The sequence below is a fragment of the Athene cunicularia genome, assembly GCF_003259725.1.
Source record: "Athene cunicularia isolate RWA chromosome 5 unlocalized genomic scaffold, athCun1 chr5_part1, whole genome shotgun sequence".
In the NCBI taxonomy this organism is placed as follows: domain Eukaryota; kingdom Metazoa; phylum Chordata; class Aves; order Strigiformes; family Strigidae; genus Athene; species Athene cunicularia.
The window spans coordinates 6,265,978-6,291,996 of NW_020799101.1; the positions used below are offsets into that span (position 1 = coordinate 6,265,978).

The 26,019-nt window shown below is 43.9% G+C and overlaps 1 protein-coding gene across 1 annotated transcript in view; it reads left to right on the plus strand.

Moving 5' to 3' along the window:
* Positions 1 to 21,358: 21,358 nt before the first annotated feature.
* CLBA1 (clathrin binding box of aftiphilin containing 1) overlaps positions 21,359 to 26,019 on the plus strand; it is a 14,473-nt gene continuing 9,812 nt past the window's right edge. The window contains exon 1 of the mRNA XM_026850096.1: positions 21,359 to 21,370. The gene's annotated coding sequence lies outside the window, so the exon portion shown is untranslated. The remainder of the gene's footprint in view (positions 21,371 to 26,019) is intronic.

A 26,019-nucleotide genomic window follows, 5' to 3' on the forward strand; every position in this document is an offset into this window, starting at 1 on the left:
CATAGCTGGTGAAACACATCACATTTTATTTACACAACCACTCACACGGTGGTGAGCTCCTTCAGATTACCTTTGTGCTGGTGCAAATTAGGAGTAGCAACACTGTGGTCCAGTGAGATAAACCTATGATGAGTAACAGATTCCCTTGTATTTCCTTATCTCACTGTTGTGACCTTGCTGCTGAAATGTGACCTCAATCCATCACTTCTGGAGAATAAATTCCTTTACCAGACTTCAGCCCTGGAGTGTGTCAGTCCCTGGCCATCAGGGTTAGGAGATTACTTTATGCTACCTGACCTCTGACACTATTTTAAGGGCTTCTCTACAGCTACCAGTATTTTCATCTTTTTAGACTTGTGCTTTCATCTGCCTGGCTATAATATTAATAAGTGAGAAAAAATACCAGCTCTGTGCCTCATAGAGGCACATAGATAGTGGGCACTGTGGGAAAACATTTTTTCTGCACTTCTGTCAGAAGTCTGATGGGGTCTGTCCCATGACTTATACTCATTTCAAATTGCATTGTCAAACTGTTTTGAAAGAAGAGTGTTACAGCTTGTTAACCGGTCATGAGATGCCAACAAACATGGCAAGCATTTGCTTGTTCTAATGAACAAATCCCCACCTCATGCTGGATAATTAGCTAATTTTCTATGATCCTAAACAATTTCTGGTGCTATTTGAGGTTCATTCCATCCTTTTAGCAAACCCTCGAGCCATAGGATGCTCCAGATGCAACCCAAAGGAATACGTGGTTTCAATGGCATTTTCACACCTTAAATTTCCAAAATCTTACATTTATGTGACTCAAAGAAAAGCAGACCCATGTTGGTGATACTTGGGCATCAATCATCTCCTTTGAATTCTGTTGAGCTTTGGACTATTTGTCTAAGGGTTCGTTACTGAACAAAACCAAGTCGAGGTGGGTTTGTTTTAGCCAGGAGACACAGCTCTGTCCACAGCGTTCGGGTGATGAGCCCCACTGAGCTCAGTTTTGCTGTGGTTAAACTTACTGTAACAAAATGGAGTACAGGAGCTGGTGCACATAGAATTTAGATGAGGCACGTCTTCACAATCCTGAAGTGATATGCTCAGGGATTTTTTTTTTTTTTTTTTCATTTTTTCATGGGTACTTTTATCTTTGGATCATAAAGTGGTCGATCCACTTCATAATGAACATTACTGGTTCAGGCATTTGTGTACGCTTCTCAGAAAGCACAAGACTGAAAGAACAGCTTACACGTCAGACTTGGGTTCCAGTCAGAAAGCTCACAAAGCAGGCAAAGTCTTATCCTTCTTGCCAAGAAAACGTGAGGTGGCCTCCTCAAACGAAGGCACTGTCAGAGCCAAATAAATTCTCTGCTTAGCTCGGTCCTGCCCCTAATGAGCACTGAAAGCAAACTTGTATCTCATGGTGTTACAGACTCAGCTATCTGCCACTGTCTAATTCCAAGCTTGTTGGCCTTTATAGGTGACACCAGACTATTCTGCCCCTGTGGTACCACATAAAATATTTGATTGCCTTTGGGGGCACTCATCTTGTTGGATTCCTGGTACCAGGGGGGCTGAATAGCAATAAAAGGGAAGTACATGAGGAATGACAAAGGAGGGTAATAAAGAGGGGTTTACAGTCACAAATGGTGTGGGGAAGGTGGCTGAGGAACAACAGAGCATTATCTCTTATACATGAGAACTGAAGGGTGCCCAGTGAAAAGAGCAAGTAGCAGATTTATTTTAAAATAAACAAAGGGAAGTACTTATTCACACAATGCATAACTGAATCATGACTCATTGCTGCAGGATGTTGTGGAGGCCAAAAGCCTACACAGGTTTAGACAAACTCAGGGAAAAGAAGTCCACTGAAAGCAATTAAATAAGATAGTTCAGATGCTACCTATAGCTCGCAGTCCCTAAAGCAGTGGTTGCAGGCTGGGATGGCATAAGCAGGGAATAGGGAACTTGGTACTTGCCGTGTTCCCTACCTCCTCCCCCGGGAATCTGCTTCTTGTCGGTGACAGAGAGAAGACCATGCTAGATGGACTTTCTGCTTTAGCAGGCATTTAGGTTTTGCAACGCAAGCTTACTTGTGAAACAAATTGTGGTTGTATTGATGACACGCCTATGGGGAGGATTGCTTTGAGGGGGTCTGCTCTGTGTGTGGGAGGTGTGCACATGGCTCTTGTATGGAATAAATCGATGGTCAATTATGCATCTGAGTGTGGGAGTGCCATTACTCAATTGCTTTGCTTCCAGGCTGTGTGATAGGTGGTTGTGAGCAAAATCACAGCTGATGAGTGCTGCTTTTGTCACATACTCAGGGTTTTACTGTGAAGCTGAAGGGCATAGCAATTAGCTGAGGACCAGGGTCCAGCTAGTTTTGCTGCTTGGTGTTCTTCTAGGAGGCACATGAAGAAAATAAACACATTATTTTGGTACTTAAATAAGTAACTTACAATAGGCTACCTAAATACAGGGTTGACACCTCACTGTTGGAGAGCTATGGTCTGACAGTCCCAGCAGTAGTGGCGTGAATAGCTCCCATGCCTGCATCCATCCCTCGCAGGGCAGCAAGAAGCTTGGATGTGACCTTGAGAGTTTCTGCTCTCCAGCTTGTAGCAACTCATATGGGTTCCTCACACCATGGCTAATCCTTGCTGCGGCTCCTACCACTCTACATCCCACCACTGATCTCACAAATGTTTGAAGACTGGGCACAGTGCTCACCGGACCCTCCTAACAGTTTTGGATAACCTGGTTTTCCTCTAACATCTCTGTCTGCTTGGATGGGCCTCTAAAACACAGATGGGTTAAAGTGATTAACAATTAGTAAGAAGGTTCTTGTTTCCATCCATTTCTCAGCTTCTCAGGAAGATCACTGCAAATTTCATTTTTGTGTCTATTTAATCTACCTAATCAAATTCATAAGTCCTTGTAAAGCTTTTATGTCTGAAGATGTCTCTGCCTGCATGGGAGGAATGGGGAGATTCACCACTGGTCTTGAGAAACAGGGCGAATTACAAAACTGCTGCTTTTATTCTCCTAAAGAAACTTGTCTGAGTGTATCCAAGTCCCTTGCTGAAAAGTATGAGTGCATAACACCAGGGAATGGTGGCCAGGTAAGTGCAGGGCAAATAATATAACTACAGAAGAGAGGAAGCCTCTAATATTGCACAAAACACAAACATCACTGCGGAGCAGATGGGCCTTCAGCTGTGAAAAATATTTCCTTTCTGAATTTCAGACAGAGAGTGAGGTGGAGAGACCTGAATGACAAGGAAGGTCTGAACAGGTAAAACCCAGGGGCCAAGCTTGAGAAGACAAGCAAATACCACAGCAAGGTGTCTCTTCGCCGACAGAAGTAAGTCTTCTAGTGGTGATCTGTAGTAAAACATTTTCTTCTCTCTCTTTGCCTTGGCTCACTGGATGGAGATGAGCTGAACCATCCAGTTCTAAAAACATTAAAAATTCATTTTTTTTCCTGAGGCTCGCTCTCTCCTGGCCTTCTGTGTAGAAAAAGGATGTTTGATCTGTCTTGTTTCTCCTGCCAATTCTCTGAAAATATTATAGAAATTGGATCTGGTCATGTTCCCCCCTAAAACTCTGGAAATGTTACTGGATCAGTCAGATGAAAGCAGCTGTGTAAATGTTTGGCAGCCTGGACAGTGCTAGTATCCATCAAGTTAACAGTTCGGTGTTTTGCTCATTCTGCTAGATTAATGAAAATACCAAATTGCTCTGCTCATGAAGAAAACCACTAGAAGTCATCTTCTCACTACTTGGGTTGCTCTTTGCTCAAGGAGACCTTGATAATGTTTTGTTTGTAAGTGCTGTGTTGTAGAATTATGGCTTATCTCCCTGTGCTATCTGAGAAGGTGATTTGTTACACGGTATTTTGGTGAGATGAAACAAACTGCAGGAAGTTAAGCTTGGATGGACAGGAACTCTGGCTGACACTGGGTGGCACCGAGTGAATCCCTCAGGTTTTAATTAAGAGGCCTTTTTGTTTCGTGTTCAATTTCCCTGCTTTAAACCATATGGAATTAACTGTCCTTGGATGAGGGAGGGATGAGGTGCAGAAACTCCACCAGCTTTGTGCTTTCCTTGTCCTGCTAGAGATGACGCCTGAAAGAGATCATGGCTCTTGCTGTCAGCTGTCCCCTTTCCAGGCATGATGAAGTGCTGCATTGAGTCCTAACCTCTGTCCTTAAGACTCTAAGACAAGAAAATCATTAAAGAAAACTCCTGTGTCAACAATAAAAAGTACTATATTTTCTTAGGTTCTTCGTATCTGAAAAAAAGAATCCCACTCTCTTAGTCCTGAACTGAAGACCAGGGCAGAAAACCTGGTCCTAGAATAACTGACCAGGGAGAATGAGCCTGTCGTGCCCAAGTGCTGCTGCTCCCACAGTTTTTCACATAGAGCTCCTGAGAGCACGGCACCACAGCAATGACACTGTCCCTACCAGCCAGCTCAGAGTTGAAGGCCATCAGAGGGGAGAGGATGTGGGAGAACTGATTTGGGGGAAAGTAACATCCCTTTTAGCTTTATGCCCTCTCCTACCTGAGAAAACCTCCTAATGCACCAGTTCTAAAACTTCCCTTTTTATACTGTTCCTACCAGCAACTCCACAGAAAGTCCCTAACAAAATATACACACTCCCAGCTCCCAGCTGTGAGCTGTTTGTCTGAAATGATCTTGTTAAAAGTGAAATCCCCTATTCTACAAACAGAGTTTGAGTTAAAGACAAATGATTTAAATCATTTGGGAAACACATATGTGCCTTACCATCGTGTTGATCTGATGGCCGCACTACTTGAAAAGACAGGATGGGGAGGCACGGACTGCCCCTGTCTTCCCCTTGCCACTTGCTAACTCCAGAGCGGCTCACTTCAACACGCTGAGCACAGAAAAACCACAGCCAACAACCTCAGCAACTCTAATGTCGTACACTGGGATGTGAGAACTGCACAAAGCCTCCAGAGACGCCCTCTTTAGCCACCTTTCATTGCATCCGACTGTCCTCTGACAGCTCGGCACTGCGGGATGGGCACATCCCCTGAAGTCTTTAGCTTTGTTTCCTTAAGCTATGGCAAGACCCGATTAGACTAGATGTACGTGGCTGTCCTTTCTTAATGGAATAAAACACTACATTTCTTACATTACTATTTTCTCCAGGTTCAAATGTAATTTGTTCTTCTCCGTAATACAAAATTTCACCGATTTGAACTAGCCTGATTGCTCATCCAATTACATAATTGTTTCAACTACAGAAAACTAAATAAAGAGTTTCCGGATAATTTTTTTTTGGCTGTGTTTCAATAGGTTTGAAGCACTAGAATGTAACTGAGCTTTAAGAAAAAAAACCCTTATGCTTTGGAAGATGTTAACTTTGGCTCCTAAAAGGGATTAGCCATAATACTAAACACATGCTATCATAACTCTGGAAAACAGACACACAGACTCTTTTTTTCAGTGATTTTGGACATTGTCTCCATGTGTAACTTTATACATAAATAAGAATTCTTTCTCTCTCACCCCACCCATGCAGTTTTAATATTGTCTCTGGAAAGGGTTTCCTTAAAACACTTTAAGGAAGCTGCTTCTTCTCCAAAGACTTTTTTTCTGCATCCCTTCTTAAATCAAGAACTTGGGTGGCCTCTTTTTTGATAAAGGGCGTCAGCCCTTTGTGAGCTTTGGGGTTTCGGCTCTTTCCCTGAGCATCTGTCCTGGCTTATGCCTGCACACGTGGTGAATGAAGCAGGTGCTCTAGAAAGACTCCAGGAGAAAATGTTACGCCAGCAATGTTCCTGTAGCAATAACTGCAATGAGTAGAAATTTAGAGCTATCTTGGCAGCAACACTCAGGAGCTCTTTTGATCCAGAGACTCCTGCATTTTAAAAACTGTTGATTTAGGAATGTTTTGGAGCCCAGGTAGCTCTGACAATGACCCAATAACCTCAGTGCAGTTGCTCCTCACTCTAGTAGGCAATGATTTGGAGAGTGGGTCAGTGTCCCTCTCAAATGCCCCAATTTATCCTTGATTCAGAAAGGTCTGAGGGGAGAGAGGACTTAGCAGATAGGATAGATGGGGTCTGGAGCACATGTACAGGGAGGAACTGAGAGAACTGGGCTTTCTCAGCCTTCAAAAGAGAAAGCTGAGGGCAATTTCAGTGCTGTCTTCAGCTACTCTATGGGAGGGTATTGGAAGATGAATCCAGACTCTTCTTGGAGTTGCTCAGCAATAAGTTGAAAAACAATGGACACAAGTAGGAGAGTGAGAAACTGTCCTACTAAGGAAGAAAAGTTTTACTAGAAGGATTGGAAAACACTGCACAAGGAGACTACCCAGAGGATGGGAAATCTCTATCCTGGAAGACACTAAAAACCTTGATGAGGCCCAGAGCAACCCATGTAGCTGGCCCTGGTTTGAGTGAAAAGCTGAATTAGGTGACAGCTAGAGGTCCTTTCCAACCTGAATTTTTCAGTGTTTCTATGATTTCTCGTGTGTTGTTCCTTTTAATTTTCTTCTGTGCTAGTGGCTTTGCGTAGCTGTGACTAGTTTTTTGCTCTGAAACCAGCATGAAAAACAATTTTGGCTGGCCCAGATTTGAGGATCTACTGAATGACAATTTTGGGATCCAGGAAAAGTGGTAATTCTTTCACCTTCACAAATGTCTCATTTATAAATCATGGCTTGCTTGTTTCATTGACCTTCCAATCTCTAAGAACTGGTTTGATACTACAACAGCAAAAAAAATTCTTAGCATGGGTGTTACACAGGTTGGTAAGAGGAAAGGAGACAATGTCACACACCAGTGGAAGATTCCTGGAGCAGTTGCATTAGTTATACCTTTGTACAGGGACTTCATTCTATGGTAGTAGAGTTCTTCCTTCCTATTACTCCACCACACTGCCAAATGTAAAGATAGGCGTCTTCAATCATCTCTCTTGATTTAGTAAAAACAGTGGTCTAATCCAGAAGAATATCAAAAGCACTGAAAGACAGACCTGAGGAGGAACCTCGTCTCACAGAAGTTAGACCAAAGAAGAGCATAAAATGGACTGACAATAATGCATCCAGTCAAGCCTGGAATGCCAGGTCCTTTCCGAAAAGAAACCACACAAGATTCACTCATCTTTTCTGCTTTCACTGGTATGAAATAGGCAAATGTTCCTACACCCTTTCTACATAAACATTTCTAATAAAGCCAATAGGATGATATAGGAGCATGAATTAGTCCCATGCTTGCCAAGTACTTTGATATCCTTGGAAAACAAGTCTGTAGAGGTTTTAGCCATTATTAATTAACATGATTATTGATCCTTGTAGAACACTGCCTGCTTGGAATACTGTAATTTCACTCTTTCAGTGGTACAGTACTGCAGTGTGTACTTGTAATATAAACCAGAATATTGTCTGTATTTGTCAGTCCAAGCATGTATGCACACATATAGACACAAACCTACACAGAGCAAGTGCTGCATACGGTCCAGCCATCTGTCCTTCTTACCCTGACTTCAGGGGAACAAAGGTAATATTCAGGAACCTCAACTGGTTCTACTGGGCATTTAACATTTCAATAACCCAGAGAAGAACTGATTGGCCAAAGACACAAGTCAATAGTTTGCTCAATCCAATGACTAATAACAACTCCTAGTGCTCATACACTGTTTTATGAGTAAATTATATAATTCCCTATTAAGGTTGCACAACACAATTTGTTTGAGATGTAGACCTGTGGTTTGCGTTGGCTGCATTGAGCCAACCCACTTCAGCATTCTTGCAGCACTACAAGCTCAGGAGCTGATGGAAGTGTCTCATTGTCACAGCAAAGTGCGCCCATAGCTCACAGACAAATCCATCATCAGTGCTGTGTACTTGGGCTCCTTATACAAGGAGCAGACCCTCAATGTGTAACCCATGATCACCAGGTTGCTGGGAGAAGAGCAGAAGGAACTGTATAAATCCCAGCCATAGGGAGTGATAAGGCTTCTTCCTACAGCTGCCAGCCTGGGCCCCCATCCACTTAAGATCCATATTCTGCACCCCATCAAAAAAAGGGACCTCAGCACTTTCTTTTATAGGAATAAAAGACACTCTTTTCTTTCAAAACGTGGAAGACAGCATCATGCTGAGGAACACACTCTTCCATGAGGGGCATTCAGAGCATTTAAGACAAGGGATACCCAGTATCAGTCTCTGACTAGTGGTTGGGACCGTCACTTAGACTCAACCTCTCTTCTTGGGACTATCCATGCACTACAAGTGAAAACCATCTGCATGAGTAGATCTAGAAAGAAAGTTTATACTACAGGATTCCTGGCCCTCAAGAGATTACTTTAATATTAACATTTGTATTTGCTCTCTTTTGGACAAAATGTATCTTGACTACCTTTCAAGAGGAAGCCAGAAGAGGCTTTCTCTTTGAGACTCAGTGGTTAGAGTAATGTCCTAGGAAGTGGGAATTTGCATCCCTGTAGGCATAGGTGAGTAATGAACCTGGATTTCCTACAATCTCAGTGAGTGATTTGCTGATGGGGTCTTCCTTTCTAGGAAGTTGCTGGTATTTCTAGGAGGACAATGCTGGGTTTGCTATTCTCAGGCAGCTGTAGCTGTCTGCACTTGGTGGGAGCTCCTTTCTGTTGGAGTCTCCTCAGTGTACTGTAACAGCCTCCTGTATCAAGCTCATAAGATGCGCATGGACAAGTGCCTTGTTTGTAGATCTGCAGGTCCAGAGCACGATGGTCAAAACGCAGAGAAATTTTAACACCAGGAAATGAAGGACCTTTGATGTTTAGATACTCTGGACATTGTTGTCTACTGAACAAGGATTTTCAGAGCCACAGTTACCCATTTAAATGCCTAATCAGTACCTTATTGGGTAGATAAAACCCACATCCAATGAGGATTTTAGGTACCTAATCCTTATGTTTCACTCCAGTATGTTGAGCGTGTGATGGACGCCAGCGTCTGCTCCATCTCCCAGGTGATGCTCAATATACAGAGGCCAAGGGCTGGCCACACTGCTCAGTGTGAGATTTTTGGCTGCCTCCAAGCTAGAAAATATAATGGTACACAGGTTGTTTCCTGGTCATGGCATTCCTACAGTTTGTATCATCAGAGCTCACCTCTCTTACTGCCCAGGACGTGGTGGCTATGACCAAGAGGCCTGCAGGAGCAGTGCTGACCCTGATAACTCTGAACATGAGGAAAAAAACATGCCATGGTGCCCACCAGCAGCTTAGTGATGAAGATGATCATGTGTAGTGCTCAGACCTAGGTCTTGCCCTATTTACTCACAAAGAATGAACTTTTAGCTCAGACTACAGAAGCCCATGCTTCTACTTATGAAGGTGCCAGGCTTACTTTACAGTTTACCATTATCCCTTGGAAGATGTTCTGTTTCTGCTACACTTCCTCCCAGATAAGGACTGATGGAGTTTTTTTATTTCTTTTTAGTATTTACACCTGAAGATGAATAACACATATACCAGTGCTGGCACAGCTATGAGCACAGACTATCACCCACACAAATGTAATCAGTATATCAGGTTATAAAGTCTTTGATGACAGACAGTATCTTTCGTGTGGATAGAAAGGTACCTTCTAGCCAAACCAGTCTGAACTCTCACCAAGTAAGCACTATCTTTCTGATCTCTCTATCCTTGTCTTTTAATTTAGGGGTTGCTAGGGAATTTATTCATACTTGTGCTTCTACCTCCATTGCCAAGAAGTGGGCGGTTTGAACGAACCCTTGCTACTCGAAATCGTGCTGAGGTACATCTCAGAGAAGAAAAAAACAGGTAGGTCCAACAGATAATGTCATGGCATGGATGTGAGAAGAATCAAGATTCTTCCAAAGTTTTGAATGGGAAATACAACTACTGATTTCAATTATGGAAATGAGCGACTCTACAAAAAATACACCATCTTCTGCTAGTGCAAGTATTTCAATGTCAGCATTTAAACATATCATAGCATGATATATTCCGTGCGTATGATGGCATATGTACTTACATAGTAAGCACTAGGCAAGTACCATTCAAGTTACATCCAAGAATTTAATCCATAAAATTAAGACCACTCATTTGATCCTAATTTTGCAGGCAGGGAGCAGCTCTCCTGGCATTCCTCTCTGCCCAACTCCAGCATGTTCCACCTCTGAAATTCCTGGAAGCAAAACCTTTGGGCCCTGATCCACTTTGACTGCTCAGTGGAGGGTCTGCATCTCCAGAGGTCTACTCAGAAAGAGCTCATGAGGCATCACCCTGGTCAATACACCTCTGGAGCACAGATGTCAGCATGGAACGGCCGAGTCTGAAAATCACAAGAACTGTTTTGTAAATAACATGGAGGATAAATAACGACCCCATTATAAAGACACAGCTATGGAAACAATTGCAAATTGATTTTTGGCAAGCTTTTCTGGCAGAGTTGATCCAAAATAGCAGAAAGGATCTCATGGGATCTGGATCTGTCTGCTACACACGTTTGCCCTGGGGAAGCCGAAGGTCTGTACGGAGCACAAGATCACTAGTGGCCAAGAAAGACGGGTGGCTTGGGACTGACATGTTATTTACTCTTCCTCTTCCAAATGGATTAAACCTTTTGGCATCTTATGCAGACCATGAGCCTCAAAATTTCACCTACCTTTTCTATGGGCAAAACCCGGACTCTGACCTACAAATGATCAAGCGTGCAGACTTCTACTAACATGCTACGGGGATCCACGCTGTGCACCCTCACTAATGACACAGTTCTTGAACTCTGGCTTTCCAAGCAAGTGAAAAACAGCACACTGTTCATAAACATTTTCAAGACTGGGGGAAGAAAGAGATTATATTCATTTCTGTATTTACACTCAGGGTTTTATCAGTTGTGTTAAGAACTGTGAAGTCTGAATGTCTGCTCTCGTTTCCTCTTTTTTCTCATTGTTATATTGACTTTTTCTTGCATGTGCTTTTTAAAAAAGGTAAATTAAAATGGAAAGCAACCGAGCAATGAACAGAGCACTGGATATACTGTTAGAGCCCATCAGATATGGATCATACTCTTCAAATCTGTGATTATGCCACTAACTGATGTAATTCCCCAGAACACAACAAAGAAGAAAGACAAAAATAGTCCTCAATATCAGACCATCGAAAAAATTATTTCTGGGAAGCTGGTCCATCCCATAGAGATGAACAAGTATTCCTTTCATGTCTGCTAAGCACTCACTGTTCTTCCTTAAGATCACGTCTCAGCCCCAGACTCCATGCCACATTTCCTTCCCATGCCTTTCAAATTTCATGACTTGTTTGATAGGCTCACTGACTGCTTACTCCCTGTGTAATCCAAGGACAACATTTTTAAGGGCCTTTTCACTTCAGGTACCTCTTGGATTTTCTAAAAGTTCAAATAAAGGCCCATTAAAAAGTTCAGATCCTTCAGTCTTTTCATGCTCAGAAGTCTTGGCTTTCCCATGAAGTTTGCTCTGTATTGTAGGTCCCAAGTGATTTGCCATCTCGTTAAAAAAAAAAAAAAACAAAAAACCCACAAAAAAACAACAACAAGGAACAAACAAGAAAGGAAAGTGATGCTTATGTGTCTATGCAAGGAAATGACACACATCCACCTCCTTTCTCAAGCAAATAGTTTCAGAGAGGTTGTTTGAGTCACAGCTCAGAGATGGCTGAGTAGTGAGCTCCAGATTTGCTCACTCAGGACACCAGAGAGATGCTGTCCTTTGTTCATAACTAGCAAGCAGAGCTGAACCAACAGCCAGTGGCAGTTTGACCACAGGAAGATACACATCAGTCTGTCACTTCATTCTGCATAAGCCTACTTTTAAATAACCATACACAAAAGCCACTGCAGCCATAGCAACAGTTTTTTAAACAAACTGCTCTTCAACATAGTTTTTATATATTTATGTAACCCCTTCTTAGGCAAATGTAGGGGTATGTATGTCTCTATAGTTAGTATTTAAACAGGCATATATACGTACTGCTATAAATCTGTGTATGTGTATATGTGTGCGTATATTTATATGTACATATATGTAGTGCAGAATAATGGTGATGCCCTTTAAGGTACAGAGTCCAGTGAAGATGCACGATGACCCAAAGCACTGCTCATCACCCTGTGAGGGGAGTCCCTACCTACAGAAGTCCAAATCACCTGTGTACCAGTTCAGTCACCAGTCTGGCAACAGACTAACCAGCAGAAAAATATGGTATCATTTTCTTCTCTGTTAGAAAATGGATCTGGCTGATGGGAAAGGCCAGGGAGTACAAGAACTAGCTGGAGGGAGCAGGCAAACTGGAGGAAGGGACACTGCTCTTTCAGCATCTTTTCATTAGATCAGTGCAGTAGATCTGTGGCCACAGCTATTCTCCTAGAAAAGCCTTTTCTTCCCTCCCGTGACCGTGGAAAGAGTCTAGGGAAACAAGTCTTCCTTGTCTTAGCCTTACTAAATATCCCTCATAGTGCTTACACTAGGATTTACAACAGCTTAACTAAACAGATCACAGAACTGATTAAAGTATATCCATGGAATTCGAGACACGTGAATTTCCACAGTTTAACAACATCAGTTAGTTTTAATTTCTTGTCTTTTCTTGTCCCTTTTTACAACATGTCTAAAGCAGCATCACACAGCCCTGAAGATTAAGGGTTCTTCGAGCTGTTTCTGTTATTTGAAGACAACTTGTAATGGGAGAGTTTCAAGTGGAGAGCAGTGGAACAGCTCAGAAAGAATATTAACATACTTCAGAGTAGTATTATGTAGCTGTGACAGCTAGAACAGCTTGGACATTTCACCCCATGCCTCTCTTAAGTCAGAAGATAAGAACACAATCCCCCTAAGGCAAAATATTGTCATATTTCTTACTTAACGCTCTGTATCCATGAAAAATGCCTTTCAAAATCACTCAGATAATAGGAAAATAAGCATTAAGTGTTCTTCAAACATGTGTTTTCCTTAAGATGACTATTTTGCAACTTTATATATACACTGTGAATCATTTACTCTGATTATTTAAACTTCTGCATGTACACCTACTCTTTTAACACTATGAATCCACCCCAGAAATGCAAAATTCTGGATTAATTAATTCAAAAGCTCAGTTTGCAAGTCTATAAAATTACCTGATTCATTTTTATAACACAGAAAAATTCTTGTCATTAATTGGGGTAAACTCTTGGGTTAACCAAAACTTGGACTCAATTTATCCTATCATACAATTATTTCATATATGATGTTAGGGTAAGTTGTTATTTAAGAAGAGGGAAGAATCTTTTAGTTTGGACTTTGCAAATCTGTTTGCTGAGATTAGTTGTGACTAAATTGTGATAAAGTTGGTAGAAAATTTGAGTAAATGAAGGAAGAGTTGTTAGTGAAACATGAGGACAGGCTTATTCCTCTGCACCAGCACCTGAGACCTTAGGGAAGAGCTTTGTAGCCACAGAACATATTTGTTATAAACACAGTGCTTGTGACTGGGATGAGCAGGTCAGCTTTGGTAACTCACAGGTATGGGAAAGGTGTGGACAAACATCAGAAGCTATTAAGGTGCCACAACCCCTGGTAACAGTCTCTCTTGTGCCTCCCATCTGCTTCACCCAAGGAACAAAAGACATTTGTTAACTCTGTAGGAAATGCATACAGGAGGAGCTCATGAAAGAGCTCTAAGAAAACCAGTGCTGAAGCTGCTTTAAATTACGGTAGCAGTGGCCAGTTACACTTTGTGTGGTTTTATTTATAGTGGTTCTAGAGTATACAACAGCTAGGAAAGTAACTGCCCATTCACAAAGAAAATTTAGGAAAATTGTATCCCCAGGTGTCTCCTCATACAAGTATACTTCAGTCAGACACACTGTTCTCAAGTTTCTTGCTGAGCCTTGTTTCTTAGAGTGTCAGGGACTTGAGGGCATAGACAGCAAACTTATCTCTACACAGCACTGTTGTAAAATCACAGGCTCTGTATCTTGTTGAAAAAGTCTCTTCAGTTCCTGGGAAAAGCACAGACAGAAAGGGGTATGGTGCTAGAACCAGTCTGCACTTCTGCACACACATCATTTCTGCTAGTTGTAATTGATTCAAGACTCTATTCATGCTATAGATCAGACATTTGAAATCAGTCATTTGGTCTGGTTCACTGAATGTTGAAATCCTTGCAGAAATGAAGCCAAATTAGCTAAGACTCTGCAGATTTTTTTGAGATGTAGCAAAAGAAAAGGGTAAAAATAACAGCAAACCCATGATAGGACAGACAACTCTCTTACATAGAGTGCTCTGAATTGCAGACTGCTGGCATGGCTGTCTGGGGAATGAGGTGCAAATCATCCATTTAGTCCCTTGGCTGAACCACCATCTATCTCATAGTTAAGCTTGAGAAGGGGAGCAAGTGAGGGGTAATCATATTTTTATCCTCACACCCATGGGTGAGAAAGGAAAGAACCTTTAGCAGCCCACCCGCAGCGTACACCAACGCGTGAGGGACACAGGGCACAGCTGAGGCACGGGGTGTCCTCGCACAGAGGGAGGTGAAACCTGGGCAGCAGATTCCAGCTCTCTGCACGAGGGAGGATCAACCAGCAGCTACCCGCGACTTCCAAGTAGACGACGCGCAGATCCTCTCCAGACCTATAGCTCATGTTCTGCCGGGTTAACAAAAGCCCCAGCTTGGGGGGTGAATCAAATGTGCATGCTCCAATCGAACTAACCAGGCTGCCCAGTACCAACCCAAGCCTTGTTCAGTTTACCAGTAGGATGGGGGGATGGCTGTTGGAGTTCCCCCAGCTCTCCTAATGCCTGTGACATAAGACTGCCAAATCTTGGCATGTGGCTCAGGGGACAAGAGGGTTAGTCCCTCTCGCCTGCACTGCCAGATGAAAACAGAGCTGAGCCCGAAATTCTCATCACACCCAACTGCTACCAGGAGTGGACAACATGAATGTGGCTGGAGAGCTGCGTGGAAGAAAAGGATCTGGGAATTCTAATTGACAAGCAGCTGAACATAAGCCAGCAGTGTGCCCAGGTGGCCAAGAAAGCCAACGGCATCCTGGCTCGTGTTAGAACTAGTGTGGCCAGCAGAAGTAGGGAGGTGACAGTCCCCCTGTGCTCTGCACTGGTGAGGCCACATCTGGAGTATCGTGTCCAGTTTTGGGCACCTCAGTATGAGAGACATCTCGAGGGGCTGGAGCGAGGGCAGAGGAGGGCAATGAGGCTGGGGAAGGGTCTGGAAAATAAATCCTGTGAGTAGCCATTGAAGGAGCTGGAGCGTTCAGTGTGAGGAGAAGGCTGAGGGGAGCCCTCATCACTCTGCAGCTCCTGACAGGACATTGCCGAGAGGCTGGGGCTGGGCTCTGCTCACAGGGAATTAGCGATGGAACAGGGGGGAACGGCTTGAAACGGCAACAGGGGAGGGTCAGACTGGACATTAGGAAAAAATTTTTCACAGAGAGAGTGGTCAGAGAGTGGAATAGGCTGCCCAGGGAGGGGGGGAGTCCCCATCCCCGGGTGTGTTTAAGGGTCGTTTGGATGAGATGTTGGGGGATGTGGGGTAGGGGAGAGCTTTGTAGAGCCGGGCTGAGGGTTGGACTTGATGATCCCGAGGGGCTTTTCCAACCTGAAGGATTCTGTGATTCTGTGAATATCACCTTTGCCAGCAAATTTCCTGAGACTTACGGAGTGCACAATAGGAGCCCAACTGCCCATTTGGGTGTAGCGTGGGGTGTCAGGAGGGCCTGTTCCTCATCCCTGCTCAAGAGGAGCAGCAGTCAGCCTTGCCACCATGGCACAAAGTGTTCACAGCAAAGTCGCAATGCAGCCCGAGAGTGCCGGAGCTCAGCTGCTGCCAGTCAGAGAGCTCCCACTGCAGTGGCTCTCTGCCTAAGCTGACATTGCCCTTGCCAGCACTGTGCCTGAAGATCATTTTCAACCTGTGGAACCACCTTGGCTGCTTTTTCCTATATTACAGGCTCTGCTTTGTTGCTTTTCTCTTCCCACTTCACTAATGACCTTGCAAATACTCAGCAGTCCTGCAATGCGATTTTCTAGACATCATTTGCCCCATTGCGGGAGTATGGAAATCAGGATGTTGTAACACATACATAATACACCAGCAGTTTCAACTGAGGGCCTAGGAAAACTACACTGCTGTCCTCCACGAGGCTTCTGCCTGGAAAACAGCAGCTTGAACCTGCCTGTGACTTGGAAGGACCCCTGGCAGTAAATGCTGTTGCGATGTGCTGATCCTGATGCGCTGACTGCATGCATTTGCTATCTGATGCCATTGACTTCCAGGCCTCCGTTTGTTCTTGTTGAGAAGTTTGGTCACACTTTATATTAATTTTCCATTTTTTAATATTTTATAAAAGGTCACTAATTTATTATTAGTGTGAATGCGGACATGAATTATATGGGTATGAATATATGAGGGAAAAACATGAGTTATATGGATATGAACATGTCAAGGAAAGGCATTTCTTTAACTAAATCTCTCTTTAAAATTAAATTTTCTGAGCTATTAAATCTTATAAAATACTTAACCATCTACTAGCTTGTCTGTCTGCTCACCAGGTGCTCTCTACTCATAAGCTACTGATGCTTTATACGCTGTCTAGGAGCAGAACTTTACAGAATAAGGTGCTCTGACTGTGTGTATTTGCCATTTGACATCATTGACTTCCAGGTCTCCATCTGGGATTCTCTGCAACAAGGTGCTTTGTGCTGTTACAGCCCTTCATGAAGGTGTTGTCAAATGAATTCATGGCCCTTACTTAGTGGAGCTTGCATTAACTCTAACTAAATTTATCCCAGTACTTCTGTGTTGAAAGACGCTGTTTAGAAATGTAAAATTAACAGATTAAAAATTAAACAAGGCAAAGATCTAAACCACTAAAATTACCCCACTACATTCAGTTCAGTCTTCTCCGTATTCAGAATATTTTTGTCAACCAGCCTTTCCATATAAATTAATTTAATTATAGAAAGCCTGGTGTCATTATTTCAAAAGAGAGGATGCAATGTTTTTTCCAATTACACCTAATAAACCAATCTCACCAACTGCAGGGAGAACAACATCCAGGTGTTAGCTATAAGCTCAAAAATCCGAAGTTTTCAAACCACCTTATTATGCAAGGTTCTATTCCTAAACAGCGCATAAAGCATCAGTAGCTTACAAGTAGAGAGCACCTGGTGAGCAGACAGACAAGCTAGTAGATGGTTAAGTATTTTATAAGATTTAATAGCTTGGAAAATTTAATTTTAAAGAGAGATTTAGTTAAAGAAATGCCTTTCCTTGACATGTTCATATCCATATAACTCATGTTTTTCCCAGATACATTCATACCCATATAATTCATGTCCGCATTCATGCTAATAATAAATTAGTGACCTTCTATAAAATATTAAAAAATGGAAAATTAATATAAAGTGTGACCAAACTTCTCAACAAGAACTTTTAAAAAATATAAACTATTGGCCTGTCTGTGCATGTAAAGCTTCTCTTTTGCTCTGTTATTAATTTACATTAACTGCATACTTTGATGTTGTCTGAATTGAATAGCCTTTTACTGTGTTTCTTTTAATGTAAAATGTGTGGCATAATTCTCATTGCTAATTGCAACCTTATGATAATATTCTGCAGAATCCTGCTAACCTCATTTACAACAGCATAAGAAGCCTAGGCCAGCTGCTAATAGATGCATGCTAAGCTTTTTCTGTTTTTTTTTTACCATAAATAGAAGTGAACACAATCTAAATCTTAAAATGCAAGTCCTTGGGCATTTGAGGAGAGTTTGGATCTCGACCCAAACTTTGAATTTCCAGGCCAGACCCAGCTGCCGCAGCAGAGGTTCCCTGCTTTTACGGCTGATTTGTTTTGCTCTCAGAAATGTGACCTCAAGCGATGGAGCAATATAAACCATTAAATAAAACACATGCTGCCCTCTTCCAGCTTTAGCTGTGATAGCGTCGTTAGCACGGGAAGGATTGGTTGTGTACTCTCGCCTGCCCTCTCTTGATTTTTTCTATAAATTGTCCAGCCTTATGTTTATGGTGTTAGACCCACGGAGCTGGAGAGCAGCCTCCTTTCCACATCCAGCTTAAACCCTTGTGGGTTTAAACAGTTTTCTCGTTTCAAAACCGGCTACATTGTGATCCATTTAGCTGTGTTTAGTTTACCACTTGCAATACAGACACAATGTGGTTAAAGCCTGCCTTATTAACTGCACGCTGCAAAGAGCATCTGGGAATATGGCTCAAGGAGATGGTTGAATAAAGCTTAAATGCAGTCCATATGCCATATGCACACTTCTGAAGCATTTGTCAGAGCATGGTACACACTGTATTTTTAGCTGTGATGGGAAGGGAGAGACAAGCCGAGAGGGCACGTAGGATGCTCTCAGCAAATGTGGGAGAGAAGGGCTTGCTCCTGCAGAGCCTCCAGCAGACAGCCTGCCCAGCCACTTCGGGCTCACCTACAGCCCAACGTGATCCAGTTACTGCAGCTTCACCATCTGTCCCTCATGCTGCCGTAACACCTTGGACACATACTGTCAGCTCACCTGGCTGTGGGACACATGTGTCCTAACTTAAAGCTGAGTAAGAGGTCCGAGGTGGCATGTTCCCACCTCCCTGGCGCAAGAGCAGGCACAGCAAGGGTTTGAAAATTCAGCTGGCAGTTTACCTCAGCTTCAGAAATTGTCATCTATTTTATTTGATAGCTAAGCCCTTGTCTGTTGTCTGTACCACAGTCATACTGTTTTACCAGAGTGGTAGCACCGTCTGGCAGGAAAGGCAGATGACTGCCCTACACACATACGCAAAACTCACTAAAATTCTGTCTTTTTGCCATTTAATTCCACGTTTTTATTTTCACAGAATCGCCTAGGTTGGAAAAGACCTTGAAGCTCCTCCAGTCCAATCATGACCCTCACCCTGACCGTTCCCAACTCCCCCAGATCCCTCAGCGCTGGGTCAGCCCGACTCTTCAACCCCTCCAGGGATGGGGACTCCCCCCTGCCCTGGGCAGCCCATTCCAATGCCCAACAACTCCTTCTGCAAAGAAATGTTTCCTAACATCCAGTCTAAACCTTCCCTGGTGCAACTTGAGGCCATTCCCTCTTGTCCTGTCGTTTATGACTTGGTAAAAGAGACTCATCCCCCCTCTCTGCACCCTCCTGTCAGGGAGCTGTAGAGGGCAATGAGGTCTCCCCTCAGCCTCCTCTTCTCCAGACTGAACCCCCCCAGTTCCCTCAGCCGCTCCCCAGCAGACCTGTGCTCCAGACCCTGCACCAGCTCCGTTGCCCTTCTCTGGACACGCTCGAGTCATTCAATGGCCTTTTTGGGGTGAGGGGCCCAAAACTGAACCCATTCAGCAAAGGGCGGCCTCACCAGTGCCAATCACAGGGCTCAGATCCCTTCCCTGTCCCTGCTGGCCATGCTATTGCTGACACAAGCCAGGATGCCATTGGCCTTCTTAGCCACCTGGGCACACTGCTGGCTCCTGTTCAGCCGGCTGTCAATCAACACCCCAGGTCCCTCTCTGATTTTTTTTTTTTCCTGCAAGGATGGCATGTTTTTCATTCATATGGTAGTGTTATACTTTAAGCAATAAAATGACATCTTTATTGATAATAAATTTCATTTCACAGGGTTTGGGACATGAAGACATCCACCTGGGACTTGGGGGTCTTCTTTTTGTGGCAGATAAACTATCTTGAATTCTGCTTCCCACTGTGCAAGGCAGAGTGGTGAAGTTTCCCCCTGTGCAAAGTGCAGTAGTGACCACAACTCCATCTATCGTGAAGCTCACTCGGAGAATGAAGAAATGAGATCCTTGTGATTAAGGAGCTACAAAGATGCTAATTATTATGATTCAGTGTTCTTTCAAAGGCTGCTTGAAATAGGGACTTGAGTTTTTAAAAATATTTTTATGCTAATGTTTTATTTGATTTTATTTTTCCTAGAGATTTGTTAAGTGTCAAGTGCTATGACTTAAAGTTGAAGCACAACGCTTCGAATGGAGGGTCTGACCTTTCAACAACCTCACTGAACAGCACTGACGAAATTTCCAGGCAGCTAATTAATACACTGGTACAGCACCAGTCGGGTGTACCTCTAGCAGTTTAACTCTCAGCCAAGAGGATTAAATCCTCTTACCCTCCCCACACCCACATCTCACTAACAATAATGGATTTGGAACCTAATCAGGCATTAAAGCAGAGGATTAGTGAGCTGCAAACTGCAGCGATCGCGAGTCAGTTTACAGTGCATGCAGGGGACTGGCAAAAATTACAAGGCGTGCTTTCAGTAAATTAATGTCTACGCATCTGAAAAACCCATGTGGGCAGCAGAGACTGTTGAACTTATACTAAAGTTAGGTATATCATGATTTTGAACGATCAGCAGAAAAAAGCAACACAGGAGTTTAATGGGAAATGGTGACAGAGCAAGGAGCAGGTACGGGTAGGTGACTGAAGCATGACATACAATTCACTGTGGTACTGCACACTACTGCCATACATTTAAACAAGCACCTTTTTGAAGATGTGGGATATGTAGCATCCTTCTACAAGCTCTAGCAGGTCCAGGGAGTGCAGGGCCCGCTTTCACCTGTGTTCAGAAGGGGCACCGTAAGGAGAAGATATGCTCCTGCTTTTTCTGCTTTGACTATACTCAGGGCAGGGAGAGATTTAAGTAAAGGAAACAACAGTGAGAAGCAGAAGTTGGAGGTTTCAGAGCTCAAGAGATGTGTAACTGTCTGCCTTGAGGAGCCTTTCCTTGGCCAGGTGGATCACGAGGAGCAAGATCTTTAGATGGACACAGGCTATGCCTTCAGTAGAAAATAATTAAGTGCAATAAAACTGTCTCTCTGAGGACTGGAACATCAGTCACTGGGGGGTGCTGAACCCCTTCCTCCTCTGGCTCCTGCCACAGGCCTGCCTGCAGGCCGGGTGTGTAGCAACTTGGTGGCTCTGGAGGGAGACACTGTTGTGGGGCCGTGTCACCTCTCCAGAACCTCGTTGCTGAGTAGCCAGTCTGGAATAGCTGTCAGCCCTGCTGAATGAACGAAGCAGCTGTTCTACCATTTGTTTAACACACACATTGCCATGTTTGGTGCACGACTTTGAGGCAAAGTCATCCATACTGGGTCAGGACTGGGCAGGCAGTTCTGGCCGTTGTTGATAGTTTCACATAGCTGCTGTGTGAATTATTCCTCCTGCAGCTCACAGCCCCCGTGGAATTGCTTTTAGAGGTGTGCCAGCTCTCCGGTGCAGCCTGGTGATATTTATCACTTCCCTGCAGATCTGAGCCCAAAGCTGTAATCCCATCAGAAACTTTGTCCCCCCTGACAAGCAACATGTATAGAAAAGTAGTACACTTACGGTGCTGGAAAGGGGAGTGCGCATACAGGGGTACTGATGCCAGCTATGGTGGGGAGGAGGTAATAAAGGTATCTTAGAGCATGACCTCAAAGGCATCTTCTGTGGGATCCAAGAATAAGAACCCTGGATCCATGTCAAAGCATTGTAATTTCTCCAGGTTCTCCACCATGGTGTCAGAGTCCATGTGAGCAGCTGCTGCTGTGTTGCGCTCACATAGCAGGTGCACCTCTGCCATGCTCTCAATTAAGTGTCATGGAACTTCAAGAGGATCACCTTTATTCTCCTGAAATCTGCAGACTATTGCTTGCCAGTGCTCTCATACCACGAGCAACATTAGCAACCTTCTGCTTCTGCCAGCAAATTATTCTGCTACCCAGGAAACCTTTGTCCCTCTCACGTCCCTCTCATGGAATAACAACCACCACCATTTCCATAAGGGGCCCAAGCCACAACTCTCTGAGTTTTCAGGAGGCTAAAGGCAGAAGAGAGAAGAGTTGTCAAATGGATAGTAAGAAAAAGATCTGATAAAAGAAATAAGGGGTTCAGGAAGTGGGACTGACAACAGAAGGGAAAGCAGCTGATGACAGTAAAGGATTTCAAACAAGAAGTGTCAGTGGATAATGGAGTGGTGGCAAAGAGTTGAAGGCTGGCAGATGGTGGCAAACAGGAAGGTGCCTGTGGCACTTGGCCCTTTACATATATCAGAAGAACCATGTCAGGATCTTGTTAGAGCTCTGAATGGTTTGAGAGTTTTCTTTTGGCACATGTGCTACGTAACATGCTGGAGAATCTTAAAGTAGCGCAGCCCACATACAGATTTGGAATGCTTCCATGAAGTGCCAGAGTGGAATGGCATTTCGTTGTCTTTCTTCAGGAGACACCTAGTTTGTGGCCCTCAGAATCACCCTGAGAACCAGACTAGCCATTGAGGCAAATGCAAGCTGAGCTTCAAAACCACATTACTAGGCTAGACAAAAGCGCTCAAGGCAGCCACTGAATCCAGGGCACGTATGCCTCTTGCACATCTATGTTTTTTGAGAGGTGGATTACAGCTCCTTTATGTTCCACACCTGAGAGAAGACAAGAGAGACCTAAAGTATATTTTACACCTCCTGGCAAGGGATGTTGCTTTGGGTAAGCCTTTCTACACTGACAGCCCATTAATGCAGGGTCCTGTGAAATGGCTTTTCAGTGGTCAGCACATAAAGCAGGTGGTCTAATACTTTTTAAACGCAGTGCACGGAGGGGATGAACTTCTTCCCCTGCTTAAGAAAACGAACAGTATTGCTGTGTGCACGAAAGAGAGACAAGGGAGAGCTGCCATCTGCTGTTGGAAAGATTCTGGTTCATTTTTTAGCCCAGGCCCTGCTAGCTGCTTCAGGTGACGCCTGAATGCCGGTGACTCCCACCCCAGTGCTTTAGCACACACAGCAATATTTTGCAAGGCGTCCAGGAAATCCCCACCCATCACTTTACTGGGGAGAAGTAAAGTTTGCCCTGAAGTGCTGCTGTTCTCATTTCTAACTCAGGAAAAAGGTGGTGGATATGACTGACCTTTCGAACCATCCATGCCAACAACTAAGCAAAGCTGGAAGGTTATGGCAAAACCCACTGTACCTCCAGGAGGGAGTTTAATGGCATAATCGACCACATTTACAAATTTAAGCCATAGCTAGTCCATGAAATCAGGCCTGATATCTACAATGTTTTTTCAAAAAGCTGAGAACTCACTATTACTATGGAAATGAAAGAATTGCTGATATCCTACGCTTCTAAAATCAGAATACTTATGGTGAAAAAAAAAAATAAAATAATTATCTGCTGAAAAGACAGCTCATTTTATGAAAAGTCATTTCGAATCAAATCAAAATTATTCATTGATTTCTGAAAACATGTTTACTCTTACTTTCTAAATGATACTTTAAGACAGTTTAGCTAAATGTAACCTGTTCTTTTTTTACAAGACATTCAAATCTTTAAAGCAAGTTAATCTTGTTTAACACTTCAATTAAAAAAAAAAAACCCTAAATACTGAAAATTCTGCATACAAAGGTACTGTTTGTTTATATCTATTTCCAAGAAAGAAAATTAATGAAGAAGAAAGCCATCCATATCACCCTAATCATTTACAGGGGAGTCACACAATTCAATAATTCAGGACTAAATTGTTCACAAGCAAATAAAAATTATTTTACAACAGCGTGGTGCTGATTTGCTCCGAAGGTAAATACTTTTCAGTTACTCTGTTGATTTTTTTTCATCACAAGTTGTTATTTTTCCAGAAAGGAAAAAATGAAAAAAAAAATAATTCTAGAGTATCTGTACTAACCTCAAAGAGTTTTCCAGTAGGAATGGCGGCAGGAGCAAAACCAGCAGCTCCAGATGAGTGTTCAGTCAATTCAGTTGTTTGCACTAGTGAATTTTTGAGTGGTGAGCTTCTGCTTTAGTAGATACATAAATTTAAGTGCCTAAATATAAGCTTATAGACCATATTTGAAGGTCTCAGCACATTTGTCTTTTAAACAAAGACTAGGCTATTTTTAAAAATGAAAGTGATAGTTCAAAAAGAAATTGCTGATTTAATGCAGTAGTCATAGGGTAAATCCTGAGACCTGGTACATGCCAGACAAAATCATAAGACATCCCTCAAACAGATGATTTTTGTCTCCAGTAGACTTCTGAAATGAAAACTCTTAATCCACCTGTGATAATACTTATAATTTAAACTAGTTAGGCCATGAGAGGGTGTCATTTAAAACAAGAATTAGGGATCTCATGAGCAGCTGTCACACTCAGCTGGGCTGAGTCAAGAGCAGTGAATTCAGACGAGGGCAGGTGAAATGCACTTTGCAGGGTGGCTGTGCCTAACGTTGACTCCTGATTTGAAAACCTGCCCAAAACACACCAGTGCAGACTTTTCTTGGGGTGATTCTATGGCTTTTCAGCTGTGTTTGCCTGAGAACGGAGGCAGCGGTAGATACATCCAGCAGATGGGGCAGCCGATTGCTTCCTTAGCAGGGACTCGGTTAGCAATTGGTTTTCCCAAGGTGGGTTACAGGGTGTGCTGGAAAGTGAAAGAAACAACGCTATTATGTGGCAAGTCCTTAAAAAAATTACTGATGTTACTCTGGGAAGAAGGCACTACAGTTTCTTCTGTTCCTACGCTGAGGTTTCTAAGGTTTGTGGCATCTTCTGGTGCTCACCAGCTCTCCCACCGCTCCACCCGCACTACTGTGAAGACAGCTTGGACTTGGCGGGGCAGAGGCAGGTTTGCAGGACCCACGCACCCCTTCCCCTCCAGATGCAAACGGTGATATGGAGAAAAGCATCTCGGCCTTTGTGCAGTCCGCTTATAGCCTTTTCTTCTGAGAAGACAAAGGCGAAAATGTAAAGCTATGCCAAGCAATCTCAGTAGCTGAAAAAATGCTGAGCTCCCTTCAAAACCAAAAAGAGACCTGGAACCCCTGAGGTCTCTGCAGCACCAATTTACTGCAGCGTAGGATGGTGACGCTATCCCAACAAGTTTCAGACGCTTCGGGGCTGAATCACTGTCTCGCTGAGCTGGTCAGATATCCTGCGCTGCCGGCTGGCCACCCAGGGTAAGAAACTGCTCCAATGCAGAAACAAAACAAATTTTAAAAAACTTTCAGAGGCTTGCCAGTAAAGTTTCTTTGGCTCTGCGTCTGGGCATCGCTCCCAAGTTCAGCCTCTCGCCCTCAGATAGCACACTGCAGCCTGGAATGGCGTCAGATATGTGGGAGGGGAGCGCATCTATCTGTGCCTGGGCTGGAAAACATATGTACTGTACTGCCTCAAAAAGCTTTTTACTTTGGGCCTTGCTCCAGAAAACCTTTTTCCTTGCTTTTACCACTGTCCCCTGTCGCTTGGGACTGCCCAGATGTTTAACCCAGTGCCGAGGACAGGGAGGCTGAGCAGTTTTTTTCTTCGCGTCCTTCCTGCCACCAGCTCGGTGTGGGAGCAGCCAGCCTGCGGCCGCTGCTCCTCGGGGTGGGGGGGACAAGAGATGCTCACCCCAGGCTGCAGTGACCCGTCTGCAGGGACCGGAGTCACAGCTTCGGGCTTTACCTGACATGACGAGTGGATCAAGTCCTGGCCTCAGCAGAGAGGGGGACAACCTTGGGGGGCCAACGGAGGGAAGGAGGAAGAGGGGATGCTGAGAGGCTGTGGCTGGAGGATTCCTGCCATTTTATCATCACGCTGTATTACCGGGTGGATGGATTGTTACTTTTTTTAAGTCCGTCCCCTGGAGTTTTGTAATTATGTGAGATTTTAGCGCTTCTCAGATTAAAAGCAAACATGACCCACCACCATCAAACCGTGTCCTTAGCCGGCCAGGCTGCAGAAAGAAGCTGGAAAATTGCAAATACTTTTCGTTTTCACATCACGATTCTCAAAGGCAGCAGGCAGCTGACTTGTGGCTGGAAGGCGGGACGGGCGGCTTTAACCCGCGGGAGATGCAGGTGAAGGCCCGAGGGCCAACGCTGGAGGAGCGGGGAAGCGCTCGTCAAAGCCGAGGAAGGGGAGAGAAGGCTGAGGCAGGGCTGAGGCTCCGCCGCCCCTTGCTGCTCCCCGGGCAGGCCCGGTGTTGGGGGGGCGCAGCGCTCCCGCCGTCGGGCCT